Here is a 17,675-nt window from a genome sequence, read left to right as displayed (position 1 = left end):
CTAGGCAAACCTGGGATCAGCCATGTGAAAGAATTCCAGCTTCCTCACCCCTGGAGTGTAGGTGAGTAACCATGACTGGTATGTATTGCTGGTGGCTCTAGTACAAGAATGATCCTATCTCGCATTTGCAACTAGCCAAAGATTTGTAAAGAGCCTTTCTTGGCAGAAAGTCATTTTCAATCTAACTCAGATGCTCAAGTTCATGGCATTTCTTTATCAAAGCCAGTAGAGATTATGGTTTTGCAATCTCCAACACGCACGCATACTTTCAAGCAAGCACGCGTGTGCACGAACACATGCACACCCCCTCCATTGTTCTAATCCCATCCTCCCTTTAGGAGAAGCAGAGAGGTAACACTTTCTCAGATTTCATGGGCTAGAGTTAAAATTTCTTTGACATGATTTTAATATAAAGTATCAATATTATATCCAGAAGGGAAAACACATATCATCATTCAACCATAGGTGTGGTCTTATAAAAAGAGGTGTTGCTTCTTTCCTCATCTGTAAAATGAAATAATTTCATTTGATCTTGTCTAATTTGAACATTCCTAAATAAGAATTATTCACCATAAATAGCTTTACAAAATAACAGAAGCAATATTCAACCCCTGTTAATTAATATAACTTGAGGCTGGGATACAAGGACTAAACTGGGTCATCTTTCATCTTTTACGGTCTCTTCCAAATCTAAGATTCTATTGGCACTCTGCGTGTCAGTTTTGTAAGCTAGTATATGTGCTTTTTCTTTCTTAGAACACTGGAAAAAATCAGCTCATTGGAGTTAAACACTTCAGCCCTTGCTCTATTGAACAAAACATGAATAGAAATCTAAGGTATTCCTATTAACAGTGGTAAACACTGAAGCTGTACACTGACAGGAATGTAGCCATACCTACATTCCTAATAAAAGCAAACACAGCTTTACCATAAGATAAATCAAAATTTCTATCCCTGTCTTATCCAGATCAGGATTTGCCTGGAGACCTTCACCTCCTTCAGAGTCAGATAAATACTACCTCTGCTAAGGCCACCTACACCAAGCATGTCAAACTCCCGACCTGCAGGCCCATGCGGCCCACATCGAATACTTTTGTGGCCCAGCCAATATAACGGTATGTAAGAAACATTTTAATAAAAATTTCATAACTTAATTTTTACAAAATCCTGTTATACATAATTATTAATAACGAAATGCAACGTTCGCTAATGACTGATTACTATAATCGTGTTGCATTCATTTCCCTTATGCACAAGCACACCATTTCTCTCCATTAATATAAGCAGCGAATATTTTAGCAGCTGATTGCCACATCATTAGTCTTGGACTGACTTGTTTGGTGTGTGCAACAAGAAATATTTCGCTTTCAGAGAACAAGAAAAATAGGTTTATTTGCGTTACACTTAATTTGTGCAGTTATTCCGTGTCTGGTAAGTTAATGTTCAAGAAAAAAATATTATTTTTTGTTAAAATGTTCTATTATTTTATATTAACGATGACTCATTTATTTCAGCTTTTTGTCTTCAGCATGTCTCTATCAAAATAAACCTATGTTTCTATGAAAATTAAAGCTATTTTTTTTGTGCAGCCCACATAAACTTAAACCTCGTTTATTTGGCCTGTGTTAGCCTTTGAGTTTGACATGCTTGGCCTACACCCAGAAAATAATATAAAATAGTTTGTCTGATCGGATCAAAATTCAAAACCATGTTAAATGAGAGACAATAAATTAATTTTAAAGGAAGAAAGATGAAGCTCAGATTTCAGATCTGCCACTTATTAGTTGTATCATCCTGGATAAGATATTTACCTGGTAACCTCTCCATGTCTCAATTTCCACATAATTCAAATGGGAATGATGATACCTCATTCTTTTTTTTTCCAAGATGATCCCTTTTTATTTGAATTTTTTATTTATTGATGAGAGAGAGAGAGAGAGGTTTGTTGTTCCATTTATTTATGCATTCACTGGTTGCTTCTTGTATGTGTCCTGACCAGAGATTGAGTTCACAACCATGGCGATTTCAATACCTCATTATTATTTTTTAAATGTTGTTTTATATTGATTTTAGCAAGAGAGGAAGGGAGAGGGAGAGAGAGGGAAACATTGATGGGCTACCTCCCCTGTATGAACCCTGACCAGGAATCAAACCACCAGCCTGGGTATATGCCTTGACCAGGAATAGAACCAGTGACCTTTCAGTCAAAGGGATGACACTCAACTAACTGAGCCACACCGGCCAGGGCTCAAATACCTCATTCTTAAATCTAATGTTCACGCAACACTAAAGGCACTCAAGATATAGTAACTATTATACCAATCAATGTCTCCTTCTGGACTCTAGACCATGTATCTTGTTCTACTTTAGCAAGTCTCCAGATGCCAATTTAGATCTCTCTCTCTCTCTCTCTCTCTCTCTCTCTCTACCTATCTTTCTCTCTCTCTTTCTCTCTCTCTCTCTCTCTCTCTCCCTCCCTCTCTCTCTCTCTCTTTCAATATTTGAACTTTTGTAATTATCCAGATGTGGAATATTTTGTAGATCACTTCTACTTATCTAAACCATGAAGCCTAACTCCTGTGGCCAGTTCATGGGCCAGACTGACACTAATAGATAAAGCAAAAAATGTCCAATGTACCACTTCTTTCATTTGAGATGACTGTATGTTATTTTATTTTCAATCAATATTATGATGGCTGGCCCTTAAGCAATGTAAAAATTTATCAGTCATAACATAAACATTTACGGAAGAAAGCTAAGAATGGACAGGGCATTTATGCTAACACAGTCTATCAGTTGCACCGGCTAATGCCTAGAACAAAGATTAAAACTTACAAATTGTGTGTGATAAAACATCTGCCTTCTCTCTAAGCATCAACTTCTCTTGTAGCAAAAAGAGGTGTATGTAGACTTGAATTCTATAGTTTCATTTGGAATTGCAGATGATTTGGGAACATTGGAAGGATATGAGTGGTGAGCTTTGAAAGTAAACCTTTGTACAGAGGAGAAAATAACCCTTCTCTAAAACCTTGCCTATTTTAAAGAATATCTAGACAAGTTCTAAAAATCAATTGAATACAGCATACACTTGTTTTTAGAAAAAGGAAAGAGTTAATGACAGGACTTTAAAATGAACATGATGCAAAAACTTTCTGACAACTACTTCTCTCCCTGTGATTCTATCATCCTAATATATAAAACGCCAGGGGCCATCACGACTGAAACAACTGGACAGACAACTGAACAGCAGGCTGGATGGGGCAACCATGCTGGCAGGGGTGTTATTGAGGGATGACCAAACGACTGAACAGTAGGTTGCGTGGGGCGACCAGGCCGGCAGGGGGTCAGTTGGAGGTGACCAGGCCAGCAGGGGGTCAGTTGGAGGTGACCAGGCTGGCAGGGGGGCAGTTAAGGGTGACCAGGCTGGCAGGGGCGACAGTTGGGGGTCACCAGAATGGCGGGGGGGCAGTTTAGGGTGATCAGGCCGGAAGGCAGAGGCGGTTAGGGGTGATCAGGCTGGCAGGGGGGAAGTTAGGGGTGATCAGGCAGGCAGGCAGGTGAGCCGTTAAGAGCCAGCGGTCCCGGATTGTGAGAGGGATGTCCCAGATTGGAGAGGGTGCAGGCTGGGCTGAAGGGACCCCTCCCATGCATGAATTTCGTGCACCAGGCCTCTAGTTGCTGTATAAAGAGAATGCTGAAGGGTTGGTGGTGGATTCTATTCTAGTTCACAGGAGGATAGATGCCAGCCATAACTAAGACTCCATGCAAAGTTTGATATTTATAGCTGGAATTTTTAAAAATATGTTCTGGATATAATTTCATTATGAGATATATGTGTTGCAAATATTTTGCTCCTCATCTGTGACTAATCATTTCATCCTCTTAATAGTACCTTTCAAAGAGCAAAAGTTTATTGTTATTATTGTGTTGAAATACTGTTGCAGTCCAATTTACCTTTCTTCTGGCATTGGTTAAGGGTTTATATAGTCTAAGACATTTGCCTAATTCATGATTACAAAGATCTTTTGTATGTTTAATTATAAAAATTATATAATTTTATCTTTAACTTTTAGGTCTTTGTTCCATTTAATGTTAGTTTTGGTGTGTGTTGAGAGGTAAGGATAGCAGTAAAATTTTTTCCTAACAGATATCCAGTTGGTCCAGCACAATTTGTAACAAAGATATCCGTTTCTCATTGAATTACGTTAGTACATTTGAGTAAAATCAATTGGACTATACATTTTGTTCCATTTCTGAAGTCTCTATAAGGTAGTTTTGCAATAAGTGTTCTAGCTTGGAGATGTAAGTTCTCCTTTGCTCCTTTTTTTTTTTATATACTTTTCCTTTTTACCTCATGTCCAACCAATAAAATGAGGGATTACTCTTCTATTATCCTTTTTTGTTTGTTTGTTTTTGTTGAGGATATTTTTCCTTCTTTTTTTTTTTTTTTTAGGGAAAGTGGAAGAGAGAGGGAAGGACAGAGAGGAACATCAATGTGAGAGAAACACATAGATTGGTTGCCTCCTGCTGGGCCCTAACCAGAGCCCGGGCTGGGGAGGAGCCTGCAACCAAGGTACATGCCCTTGACTGGAATCGAACCCGGGACCATTTGGTCCACAGGCCAACACTCTATCCACTGAGCCCAACCGGCTAGGGCTCCTTTGCTCTTCTTTTCCAAAATTGTTTTTGGTATTGTGGGGCCTTGACATTACCATATATAAGATTTACAATATCTTGTTAATACCCACCAAAAATAAAATGTCTCCTGGGATTTTGTGTTTTAGGAGAGTTGACGCCTCAAAAAAATTGACTCTTCCATATATGAATATACTATATAATATACTTCCATTCATTTAGGGTTTTTCAAAACAATTTATTTCAATAATGTTTTTTAGCTTTCGGTATATGGATCTGGAACATAATTTGTTGAATTTATCTCATATATATCATGATTTTTTATGCCATTGTGAATAGTTATTTAAATTTTTATTTTTCAATTTGTTTCTAGCATATAGTAATACAATTGATTTTTGTGTGTTGACCTTGTATCCAACATTCTTACTAAATTTACTTCTGATTTCCAGTAGGGTTTTTAATATATATATAGTCTATGAGAGTTTTTATGTATACAATTCTTTTTTTTTTTCCTTAAATACTAAAAGTATATGTTTTTGTTTTTAATTTTATGAGTTTTATTTGTTATTCTGGCCTTAATATACCGGCTAGGACCGTGGTTGGCAAACTACGGCTCACGAGCCACATGCGGCTCTTTGGCCCCTTGAGTGTGGCTCTTCCACAAAATACCATGGCCTGGGCGAGTCTATTTTGAAGAAGTGGCGTTAGAAGAAGTTTAAGTTTGCAAAATTTGGCTCTCAAAAGAAATTTCAATCGTTGTACTGTTGATATTTGGCTCTGTTGACTAATGACTTTGCTGACCACTGGGCTAGGATATCAAGTACAATAATGAATAGGAGTGATGACAATATACATATTTGCTTTGTTCCCAATCTTAAGGGGAAAGCATTCAGTCTTTCAAGGTTAGGCAAAATGTTAGCTAAAGAGTTTAGGGTTTGTTTTGTTTTATCTTATTTTGTTTGTTATATGCTTTTTATCGTGTTGAAGGAGATCTCTTCTATTCCTAAATAACTGATAGCATTTCTCATAAATGCATGTTGAATTTTATAAAATGCTTTTTTCTGAACCTTTTATGAACATAAGGTTTTATACTTCGATTATTTTTATATTGTGGACTGAATTGATGTTTTATTCTGCTAAACTACATATAACATAAAATTTACCATTTTAAACCTTTTAACTGTATACTTTAGTGACCTAAAATACATTCACATTGTTGTGCAGCCATCATTTCCATCCATATCCAGAATGTCTTCATCTTCACAAGCTGAAATTATATACCCATTAAACATTAACTGCCAACTCCTTCCTTCACCTAGTCCCTAGCAACTACTATTCCACTTCCTATCTCTATGAATTTGACTACAGTAGGAACCTCATATGTAAAGTCATACAATATTTGTCCTTTTTGTGCCTGCCTTGTTTCAAATGTCATGTCTTTAAGGTTAATTCATTTTGTAGCATTTGACAGAATTTGCTTCAATTTTTAAAGCTAAATAATATTCCATTGTATGTATATACAATATTTTACTTATTCATCCATTGATGAAATTTGCATTGTTTCCACATTCTGGCCAATGTGAATAATGTTTTTATGAACATGCATGTTGAAATGTCTGTTCTAATCCCTCTTTTCAAATCTTTTGGGTATATAGCCAGAAGTGAACCTGCTCAATTATGTGGGAACTCTATTTTTAATTTTTTGAAGAATCACAATACTGTTTTGAACAATAGCAACACCATTTTACATCCTCACCAACAAAGCACAAGCATTCTAATTTTACCACATTTTTACCAACACTTGTGATTTTCTGTTTTTATGACAATACCCGCCTGAATGGGTGTAGTGGCTCATTATGGTTTTAATTCGTATACCCCTGATGGTTAGTAATGCTGAACATATTTTCATGAGCTTATTGTCCATCTGGATGTCTTCTTTGGAAAAAATGACTACTCAAAACCTTCACTCACTTTTAAATTGGGTTGTTTGGCTTTTTGTAATTCAGTTGCAAAACTTCTTTATATATTACTAGAGGCCCGGTGCAAGAAATTTGTCACGGGGGAAGAGGGTATTCCCTCAGCCCAGCCTGCACCCTCTCCAATCTGGGACCCCTCGAAGGATGTTCGACTACCCGTTTGGGCCCGATCCTGGTGGGACTGGGCCTAAACGGGAAGTCAGACATCCCTCTCACAATCCACGACGGCTGGCTGCCAACCACTCGCCTGCCTGCCTGCCTGATTGCCCCAAACTGTTTCTGCCTGCCAGCCTGATCACCCCCTAACCACTCCCCTACCAGCCTGATCAATGCCTAACTGCTCCTTGCTGCCCTGATTGCCCCTAACTGCCCTCCCCTGCCAGCCTGGTCACCCCGAACGGCCGCCCCGTGCAGGCCTGGTTCCCCCAACAGCCCTCCCCTGCAGGCCTGGTCCCCCGCAACTGACCCTCCCCTGCAGGCCTGGTTGCCCCCAACTGCTCTCCCTTGCAGGCCTGGTCAATCCCAACTGCCCTCCCTAGCTGAACTGGTCACCCCTAAATGCTCTCCCCTGTAGGCCTGGTCCTCCCCAAATGCCCTCCCCTGCCAGCCTGGTCGCCTCCAACTGCCCTCCCCTGCAGGCCTGGTCCCTCCCAACTGCCCTCCCCTGCAGGCCTGGTTCCCCCCCCCCTACTGCCTCCCCTGCTGGCCTGGTCCCCCAAACTTCTCTCCCCTGCAGGCCTGGTCACCCCAAACTGCCCTCCCATGCAGGCCTGGTCCATTCCAACTGCCCTCCCCTGCAGGCCTGGTCCCCCCAAACTTCTCTCCCCTGCTGGCCCAGTCACGCCTAACTGTCCTTGCTTGACAGCCTGGTTACCCCTAAATGCCCTCCGTTGCATGGCTGGTCACCCCCAACTGACCTCCCCTGCTGGCCTGTTCCCCCCCAACTGCCCTCTCCTGCAGGACTGGTTGCCCCCATTTGCCCTCCCCTGCAGGCTGGGGCCCCACAACTGCCCTCCCCTGCAGGCCTGGTCCCCCCCTACTGCCCTGCCCTGCAGGCCTGAGTCCCCCCAACTGTCCTCCCCAGCAGGCCTGGTTGCCAACTGCCCTCCTCTGCTGGCCTGGTCACCCCTAACTGTCCTCCCCTGCAGGCCTGATCACCCCCAACTGCCCTCCCTTGCAGGCCTGGTCCCTCCCAACTGCCCTCCCCTGCGGACCTGATTGCCCACAACTGCCCTCCCCTGCCAGCCATCTTGTGTCCACATGGAGGCAGCCATCTTTGACCACATGGGGTGGCCATCTTGTGTGTCTGAGTGATGGTCAACTTGCATATTAATCTTATATTAACTAGGATGGACATTAATCTCTTATTAGGAATGTGATTTGCAAATACGTTCTCCCATTCCATGAGTTGTCTTCATTCCATTGATAACGTTCTTTGCTGCACAAAATTTTAATTCTGATGAAGCCAAATTAATTTAATTTTTGTTCTGTTACCAGTGCTTTTGGTGTCATATTCAAAAATCATTGCCAAATCCAATGTCATAAATCAAATCAACTCCCTTGACATTTTCTTCAAGAAGTTTTATAGTTTGTTAAGGTATTATATGTGTACATATCTTACCATTGCCCTCCCCACACCCCACTCCCATATATGCCCCCACCCCCCAGAGTTTTGCATCCATTGGTTATGCTTATATGCATGCATACAAGTCCTTTGATTGATCTCTTATCTCCCACACCTCTCCCTAACCTTCCCTTTGTAATTTGACAGTCTGTTTGATGCTTTACTGTCTCTGTATCTATCTTTTTGTTCAAGTTTATAATGTTCTTTATTATCCATAAATGAGTGAGATCATGTGGTATTTTTCTTTCATTGACTGACTTATTTCACTTAACATAATGTTCTCCAATTCCTCCCAGGTTGCTGCAAATGATGAGAATTCCTTCTTTTTTATGGCAGCATAGTATTCCATTGTGTAGATGTACCACAGTTTTCTGATCCAGTCATCTGCTGACGGGCACCTAGGCTGTTTCCAAATCTTAGCTATGGTGAATTGCGCTGCTATGAACATAGGGGTGCATATATCCTTTCTAATTGGTGTTTCTAGTTTCTTCAGATATATTCCCAGGAGTGGGATTACTGGGTCAAATGGGAGTTCCATTTTCAGTTTTTTGAGGAAACTCCATACTGTTCTCCACAGTGGCTGCACCAGTCTGCAATCCCACCAGCAGTGCACGAGGGTTCCTTTTTCTCCGCATCCTCGCCAACACTTGTCGTTTGTTGATTTGTTGATGATAGCCATTCTGACAGGTGTGAGATGGTACCGCATTGTTGTTTTGATTTGCATCTCTCGGATAATTAGTGACGTTGAGCATGTTTTCATGTGTCTCTTGGCCTTCCTTCTGTCTTCTTTTGAAAAGATTCTATTTAGGTCTGTTGCCCATTTTTTTATTGGATCATTTATCTTCCTTTTATTAAGTTGTATAAGCTGCCTGTAGATGTTGGAGATTAAACCTTTATCAGTGATGCCATTTGCAAATATGTTCTCCCATGCAGTGGGCCTTCTTGTTGTTTTGTTGATGGTTTCTTTTGCTGTGAAAAAGCTTTTTATTTTGATGTAGTCCCATTTGTTAATTTTCTCTTTAGCTTCCATTGCCCTAGGGGCAGTGTCAGTGAAGAATTTCTTTTGGCATATGTCTGACATTTTGCTGCCTGTGGATTGCTCTAGTATTTTTATGGTTTCCCGTCTTATGTTTAAGTCCTGTATCCATTTTGAGTTTATTTTTGTGTATGGCGTAAGTTGGTGATCAAGCTTCATTTTTTTGCATGTATCTGTCCAATTTTCCCAACACCATTTATTGAAGAGACTGTCTTTATTCCATTGTATGTTCATGCCTCCTTTGTCAAATATTAATTGAGCATAGTGGTTTGGGTCAATATCTGGATTCTCTATTCTGTTCCATTGATCTATATGTCTGTTCTTGTGCCAGTACCAGGCTGTTTTGAGAACAGTGGCTTTGTAATACAGCTTGAAATCTGGTATTGAGATCCCTCCTACTTTATTCTTCTTTCTCAGGATTGCTGTGGCTATTCGGGGTCTTTTTTTATTCCAGATGAATTTTTGGAGAGTTCTTTCAAGGTCTGTGAAATATGCCGTTGGTATTTTAATGGGGAGTGCATTGAATCTATAGATTGCTTTGGGTAGTATGGACATTTTAATGATGTTGATTCTACCAATCCATGAACATGGTATGTTCTTCCATCTGTTTACGTCTTCCTCTATCTCTTTTTTCAGTGTCCTGTAGTTTTCCGTGTATAGGTCTTTTACCTCCTTAGTTAAGTTTATTCCTAGGTATCTTAATTTTTTTGGTGCGATGGTAAATGGGATTGCCTTTTTAGTCTCTCTGTCTGTAAGTTCACTATTGGAGTATAGAAAGGCCATAGATTTCTTGGCGTTAATTTTGTATCCTGCTACATTGCCGAATTCATTTATTAAGTCTATTAGTTTTTTGACGGAGTCTTTCGGATTTTTTATGTACAATATCATGTCGTCTGCAAATAAAGACAGCTTTACTTGTTCTTTTCCAATTTGGATGCCTTTTATTTCTTCTTCTTGTCTAATTGCAATGGCTAATACTTCCAGTACTATGTCAAACAGGAGTGGTGAGAGTGGGCATCCCTGTCTTGTTCCTGTTCTTAGGGAAAATGTTTTTAGTTTTTGTCCATTGAGTATGATGTTTGCTGTGGGTTTATCATATATAGCTTTTATTATGTTGAGGTATGAGCCATCTATTCCCACCTTGTTGAGAGTTTTTATCAAGAAAGGGTGTTGGATTTTGTCAAATGCTTTTTCTGCATCAATTGATATGACTATGTGATTTTTATCTTTCAATTTGTTTATGTGATGTATCACGTTTATTGATTTGCGGATATTGTACCATCCTTGCATTCCTGGGATAAATCCTACTTGGTCATGGTGTATGATCTTTCTGATGTACTGCTGGAGCCGATTTGCTAGAATTTTGTTGAGGATTTTGGCATCTATGTTCATGAGGGATATTGGTCTGTAATTCTCTTTCATTGTGTTGTCTTTATCTGGTTTTGGTATTAGGGTGATGCTGGCTTCATAGAAGGAGCTTGGAAGTGTTCCTTCCACTTGAATTTTTTGGAATAGTCTGAGGAGGATAGGTTTTAGTTCTTCCTTGAATGTTTGGTAAAACTCTCCTTTGAAGCCATCAGGCCCCGGGCTTTTGTTTGCCGGAAGCTTTTTGATGACTGCTTCAATTTCGTCCATAGTTATTGGCCTATTGAGCTGTTTAGATTCTTCTTGATTGATTTTTGGAAGGTTATATTTGTCTAGGAATATGTCCATTTCCTCCAGATTGTCCAGTTTGTTGGAATAGAGTTGTTCGTAGTATTTTGTAACAATCCTTTGTATCTCAGCGGGGTCTGTTGTTATTTCACCTCTTTCATTTCTGATTTTGTTTATTTGGGTCCTCTCTCTTTGCTTCTTGGTGAGCCTGGCTAGAGGTCCATCAATCTTGTTTATCCTTTCAAAGAACCAGCTCTTGGTTTTGTTGATCTTATGTATTGTTTCTTTGGTCTCTATGTCATTTATCTCCGCTCTGATCTTTGTTATTTCCTTCCTTCTGGTTACACTGGGCTTTTCTTGCTGCTCTTTTTCTAGCTCTTTGAGTTGTAGGGTTAAGTAATTTATTACCATTGTTTCTTGTTTTTTGCAATAGGCCTGTAGAGCTATGAACTTCCCTCTCAAGACTGCTTTCGCTGTGTCCCATAGATTTTGGATTGTTGTGTTTTCATTGTCATTTGTTGCCATGATGTTTTTTATTTCTTCCTTGATCTCTCTGGTGACCCAGTCCTTGTTTAATAGCATGCTGTTTAGTCTCCATGTGTTTGATTTCTATGGATTGTATTTATTGTAGTTGATTTCCAGTTTTATGCCACTGTGATCTGAGAAGATGCTTGATATAATTTCTATCTTCTTGAATTTGAAGAGACTTTGCCTGTGACCCAGCATATGGTCTATCTTTGAAAATGACCCATGTGCACTTGAGAAGAATGTATATTCTGTGGCTTTGGGGTGAAATGTTCTGAAGATGTCAATTAATTCCATCCGGTCTAGTGAGTCATTTAGGATTGCTGTTTCTTTGCTGATTTTTTGTTTAGAGGATTTGTCCAGTGGTGATAGTGGGGTATTAAAGTCTCCTACTATGATTTTGTTGCTATTAATCTCTCCCTTGATATCCTCCAGGAGTTTTTTTATGTATTTGGGTGCTCCTATATTGGGAGCGTATATGTTTACCAGAATTATTTCTTCTTGTTGGATTTCTCCCTTTAGTATTATGAAGTGGCCTTCCTTATCTCTTGTTATGGCATTTACTTTGAGGTCTATTTTGTCAGATATAAGTATTGCTACCCCAGCTTTTTTTTCATTTCCATTTTCCTGAAAGATATTTTTCCATCCCTTCACTTTCAATCTGTGTGAGTCTCTTGTTCTGAGGTGGGTCTCTTGTAGACAGCATATATATGGGTCGTGTTTTTTTATCCATTCAGCTACTCGATGTCTTTTGATTGGAGCATTTAGTCCGTTTACATTTAAAGTTATTACTGAAAGGTATTTGTTTGCAGTCATATCTATTTTTGTGTCTGTATTCCTTCTTACCTGTTTATTTCTTCTTTTTACAGTATTCCCTTTAGCAATTCTTGCATTGCTGGTTTGGTGGTGATAAACTCCCTGAGGCTTTTTTTGTCTGCAAAGCTCCTGATTTCCCCTTCAATTTTGATTGATAGTCTTGCTGGATATAGTATTCTTGGATTCAGTCCTTTGCTTTGCAACACTTTGTATACCTCCTTCCATTCACTTCTAGCTTGTTGTGTTTCTGATGAGTAATCATTTGACAATCTGATGGGTGTTCCTTTGTAGGTAACTCTCTGTCTCTCTCTTGCCGCCTTAGGATTCTCTCTTTATCATTTATATTTGCCATTGAAATTATGACATGTCTTGGTGTGGGTCTTTTGGGGTTGATCCTGCTTGGGACTCTCTTTACTTGCGTAACTTTTATCTTTCCCATATCCGGGAAGTTTTCTGTCATCATTTCTTCAAATAGATTTTCTAATCCCTGCTGCTCTTCTTGTCCTTCTGGCAGCCCTATTATACGCATGTTACTTCGTTTCATGTTGTCCCGAAGCTCCCTTAGGCTTTCCTCCTGCTTTTTAATTTTTTTCTCCAATTGCTGTTCAGCTTGAGCTTGTTTCTGTACCTGATCTTCTAACTCACTAATTCGGTCCTCTGCTTCTTGTAATCTACTGTTGAAACTTTCCATGGTGTTTTTGATTGTAGCTATATCACTTTTCATTTCTTCCTGATTCTCATCCATCCGATGTATAAATTCCATGACCATTACTCTGAACTCCTTTTCGGTCATGTTGCAAGCTTCATTTTCACTAATTTCCTTTCTTGGCGACTCCACATTTTCTTTCCTCTGTGAGTTATTTCGTTTCCCCATTCTGGCTATTACCAGAAAGCTCAAGCTTCTGTTTGCGTGGACCTGGGCCGTGTGCTGTGGGGACTTCGCTCCACCCTAGTTTCACTGAAGTGCTCTGACACTAGGACGTGTGGCTGTCTTTGGTTGGTGGGAACCAGACTTGCCCAGGATCAGTGTCCCCAGTGTTCCGTGTGGTCTCGTGTGCACATTTAGAATCAGGGGCCCTGTCTGCACCACACTGTTGGTATGTTCCGAGAATGAGATCCTTAGCATGTGCCAGGAGTCAGAGTTTCCCTGTGTCTGCACCAAGACTCGAGTGTCAAAGTCTCTGTTGCCTTGTGCGGTTTCTCGTTGAGAATCAGGGTCCCTGTGTGTGCACGCACCAACAATTGGGGTCGCTGGCTCTTAGTGTGAATGCGCTGTGAGTCATGGATCCCAGGCAGCTGTGTCCGGCGTGCCAAATTCCCTGAAGTGGAGCTGCGTCCTGTGTGTGCTCTCTCTACTGAGCCAAACCGGCTAGAGCGCACATTCTTAAAAACCTGAAGGTGAGCTGGCTCAGTGCACTCTCCCAAAGTCCCAGAAGGGGGGCGGAGTCCGTCCTGCGCGCCAAATTCCCCAAAGGGAAGCCCCTCTGTGCACGCTCTTAAGAATCTCCGATGGGGAGCTGTGACCCGCGAGCCAAATTCCCCCAAATTCCCCGAAGGGGAGCCCTCTGTGCGCACTGACAGATTTCCCCGACGGGGAGCTGCTTCTGTCCCGTGCGCGAGCGCGCGCCAAATTCCCTAAGAGGGAGCGTGTCCCTGCGCAGAGCTCAGCAGCTTGGGCCAGGGGCGGGTCTATCAGTTACTATGGCGCTGTCTGTGCGCGCGCCTGTGAGCAGCTTGGGCGCGTCTATCAGTTACTATGGCGCTTTCCGCGCGCCTGTGGGCGCTCAGCAGCTTGGGGGAGGGGCGGGTCTATCAGTTACTATGGCGCTATCAGCGCCTGCGAGGAGGGGGATAGGCTCTTTGACTCACGGAAATCTGCCGGGAAGTCTGGATTCTTGTTGTTTGTTTGTCTGAAGCTGTGATAGCAGTTCTCTGTCCCCAGTGGCTGCAGGGTCCTGGTTTGTGTCAGAAGCCAGAATCCGAGTCTCAGGCAGCTCTGTTTCTCAAGATGGCGTGGTCTCTGCGTCCGCACCAGCCGCCGAGAAGTGTCCGCTTTGTGCGCGGGGCTCCGCCGTCTAGGGCTGCCCTGTTCGGGAGCCCCTTGGAAGACCTGCAGAATCTAACTGACCCTATCTCATACACACACACACACCACACACATCTACACTCTCCTCTATGGGTTCCTCACTCACACTCTCTCTCTCCCTACCTTCCTGCCGGTCGCCATCTTTTTCAAGAAGTTTTATAGTTTGAACTGTTACATGTAAGTCATCAATCCATTAGAAGTAAATTTTCTGTATGTGGTATTAGACAAGGGTCCAAATTAATTCCTATTGATATGGATAATCAGTTTCCCCATTACCATTTGCTTTTTTTTAAAAAAAAAAAAGTCCTTTCCTCAATTGAATTGTCTTGAAATCTTTGTCAAAAATAATTTAACCTTATATGTGATTAATTATTTCTGGGCTCTCTATTCTATCCCATTGGTCTCTATGTTTGTTTTTGTGCCAGTATCACACTGTTTAGAGTATTGTAGCTATGCAGTATGTTTTGAAATCAGAAAGTGTTAGATTTCCAACTTTGTTCTTTTTCAATATTATTTTGGATATTTGGAGAGCCTTAACATTCCATACGAATTCTAAAATGAAATTTTCCATTTCTGGAAAAAAAATCATTCTATTTTTTTAAATAATAGAGAACTGTTTATTTCAGTTTATTTGGGGTATTTTTATGGCAGCAAGGGCATGAACACAAAAGATGTGTTATTTTCTGATTGTGAATACACCTCTAAAATAATCTCAAATCCTTATGCCTTATGTAGAAATGAGACAATCTCATCTGTTCACAGTGTTAGCAAAGACAGCATGAAAATATTGTCATCAATTTAGGTGTCAGTTTTATTATTTTGAGCAAATTTAAAAATCCCCCCACTCAGAGCTTATCTCTCAACCCCCCCCCCCCACACACACACACACACACATACATACAGGTACTTTATTTCAATCAATAATAGAATACTATCATTGTTTACATAATTATGCTAACATATGATAATAATGCAAATATATGTTTTCTATGAAAAATTCATACCCTTTGCTATTCCAAGCTTCTGAATTACGAAAATATAGGCACAAAACCACTTGTAGTACCTTAATCAATAAAGAAAAAAAATCACTGGTTACATTAGATATGTTCTTAGGAAGTGTAAAGATTATAAGAAAAAAAGTAAGTTTCTAAGGCATTTCTAAAACCCTTGGGAACTAAAAACAATAATGTTTCAAAACATTTACTTCATTGTTTTTAAAAGATCGGAAAATTTAAAAAGATTTAAACAGAGATAGGGCCCTGAACGGTTTGGCTCAGTGGATAGAGCGTCGGCCTGTAGACTGAAGGGTCCCCGGTTCGATTCCAGTCAAGGGCATGTACCTTGGTTGAGGGCACATCCCCAGTAAGGAGTGTGCAAGAGGCAGCTGATCGATGTTTCTCTCTCATTGATGTTTCTAACTCTCTATCCCTGTCATTTCCTCTCTGTAAAAAATCAATAAAATATATTTTAAAAATAAAATAAATAAACAGAGATAGGAATAGATTGTTTTTAGAAATGGAAAATATTTGATAATTCTTATTCCAGTATTCTGATGCAAAATATCTTCTCCAGAAGGACTTTCCAAAGATGGAAAAGTGGATGGGGAAGCCCAGAATCACCTGAATGTTCCCAGCGGAAAACCTGAGCTTCCTCAAATTTTCCGAAAGGGTTGTATTGAGAGTAGTGACTAGGAGTGGAACATAACTAGCTTTTCACATTTTCATTCACAAGGACATTTGTCTAGACTTTAAGATTTATAAAACACTTTAGTGAACACTTAAATTTTCAATTTTTTCCAATTTTTTTTATTGATTAAGGTATTATATGTGTCCATATTCCCCCATTACCCACCCCCCACTACACTCCCATACATGCCCTCACACCCCAGTGTCTTGCGTCCATTGGTTATGCTTATATGCAAGCATACAAGTCCTTTGGTTGATCTCTTACCTCCCCCCACCCACCCACACACAGCCTTCCCACTGTAATTTGACAGTCTGTTTGATGCTTCTCTGCCTCTGAATCTATCTTTTCGTTCATCAGGTTATACTGTTCTTTATTATCCATAAATGAGTGAGATAATGTGGTACTTATCTTTCACTGCCTGGCTTATTTCACTTAGCATAATGGTCCCCAGTTCCATCTATGCTGTTGCAAATGGTAAGAAATCCTTTTTAAAAACAGCATAGTATTCCATTGTGTAGATGTACCATAGTTTTCTAATCCATCCATCTGCTGATGGGCATTTAGGCCGCTTCCAAATCTTAGCGACTGTAAATTGTGTTGCTATGAACATAGGAGTACATATATCCTTTCTGATTGGTGTTTCTAGTTTCTTGGGATATATTCCTAGAACTGGAATCACTGGGTCAAATGAAAGTTCCATTTTTAGTTTTTTGAGGAAATGCCATACTGTTCTCCACAGTGGCTGCACCAGACTGCATTCCCACCAGCAGTGCACCAGGGTTCCTTTTTCTCTGCATCCTAGCCAGCACTTGTCATTTGTTGATTTGTTGATGAAAGCCATTCTGACAGGTGTGAAATGGCACCTCATTGTCATTCTGATTTGCATCTCTCCAATGACTAGTGATTTTGAGCATGTTTTCATATGTCTCTTGGCCTTCCTTATGTCCTGTTTCGAAAAGTATCTATTTAGGTCCCTTGCCCAGTTTTTGATTGAGTTGTTCATCTTCCTTTTGTTAAGTTGAATGAGTTCTCTGTAAATGTTGGAGATTAAACCTTTATCGGAGATAACATTGGCAAATATGTTATTGCATGCAGTGGGCTTTCTTGTTGTTTTGTTGATGGTTTCTTTTGCTGTGCAGAAGCTTTTTATTTTGATGTAGTCCCATTTGTTTATTTTCTCTATAGTTTCTATTGCTCTAGGAGCTGTATTGGTGAAGATATTGCTACGGCATATGTCTGAGATTTTGCTGCCTGTGGATTGCTCTAATATTTTTATGGTTTCCGTCTTACATTTAAGTCCTTTATCTATTTTGAGTTTATTTTTGTGTATGGTGTAAGTTGGTAATCTAGTTTAATTTTTTTGCATGTATCTGTCCAATTTTCCCAACACCATTTATTGAAGAGACTGTCTTTATTCCATTGTATGTTCATGCCTCCTTTGTCAAATATTAATTGAGCATAGTGGTTTGGGTCGATTTCTGGTTCTCTATTCTATTCCATTGGTCTATATCTCTGTTCTTATGCCATTACCAGGCAGTTTTGAGAACAGTGGCTTTGTAATACAGCTTGATATCTGATACTTGAGATCCCTCCTATGTTGCTCTTCTTCCTCAGGATTACTGCAGCTATTCAAGGTCT

The 17,675-nt window shown here is 40.3% G+C and overlaps 1 pseudogene across 1 annotated transcript in view; it reads left to right on the top strand.

The window, feature by feature from the left end:
* LOC307096028 (equilibrative nucleoside transporter 1-like) overlaps positions 1-17,675 on the top strand; it is a 69,740-nt pseudogene that overhangs the window by 26,983 nt on the left and 25,082 nt on the right. The window lies entirely within an intron of this gene.

Source organism: Cnephaeus nilssonii (genome assembly GCF_951640355.1).
Source record: "Cnephaeus nilssonii genome assembly, chromosome: X".
Taxonomy (NCBI): Eukaryota; Metazoa; Chordata; class Mammalia; order Chiroptera; family Vespertilionidae; genus Cnephaeus; species Cnephaeus nilssonii.
Note: the sequence above shows the minus strand (reverse complement) of the source record. Positions and strands in the feature narration are given on the sequence as shown.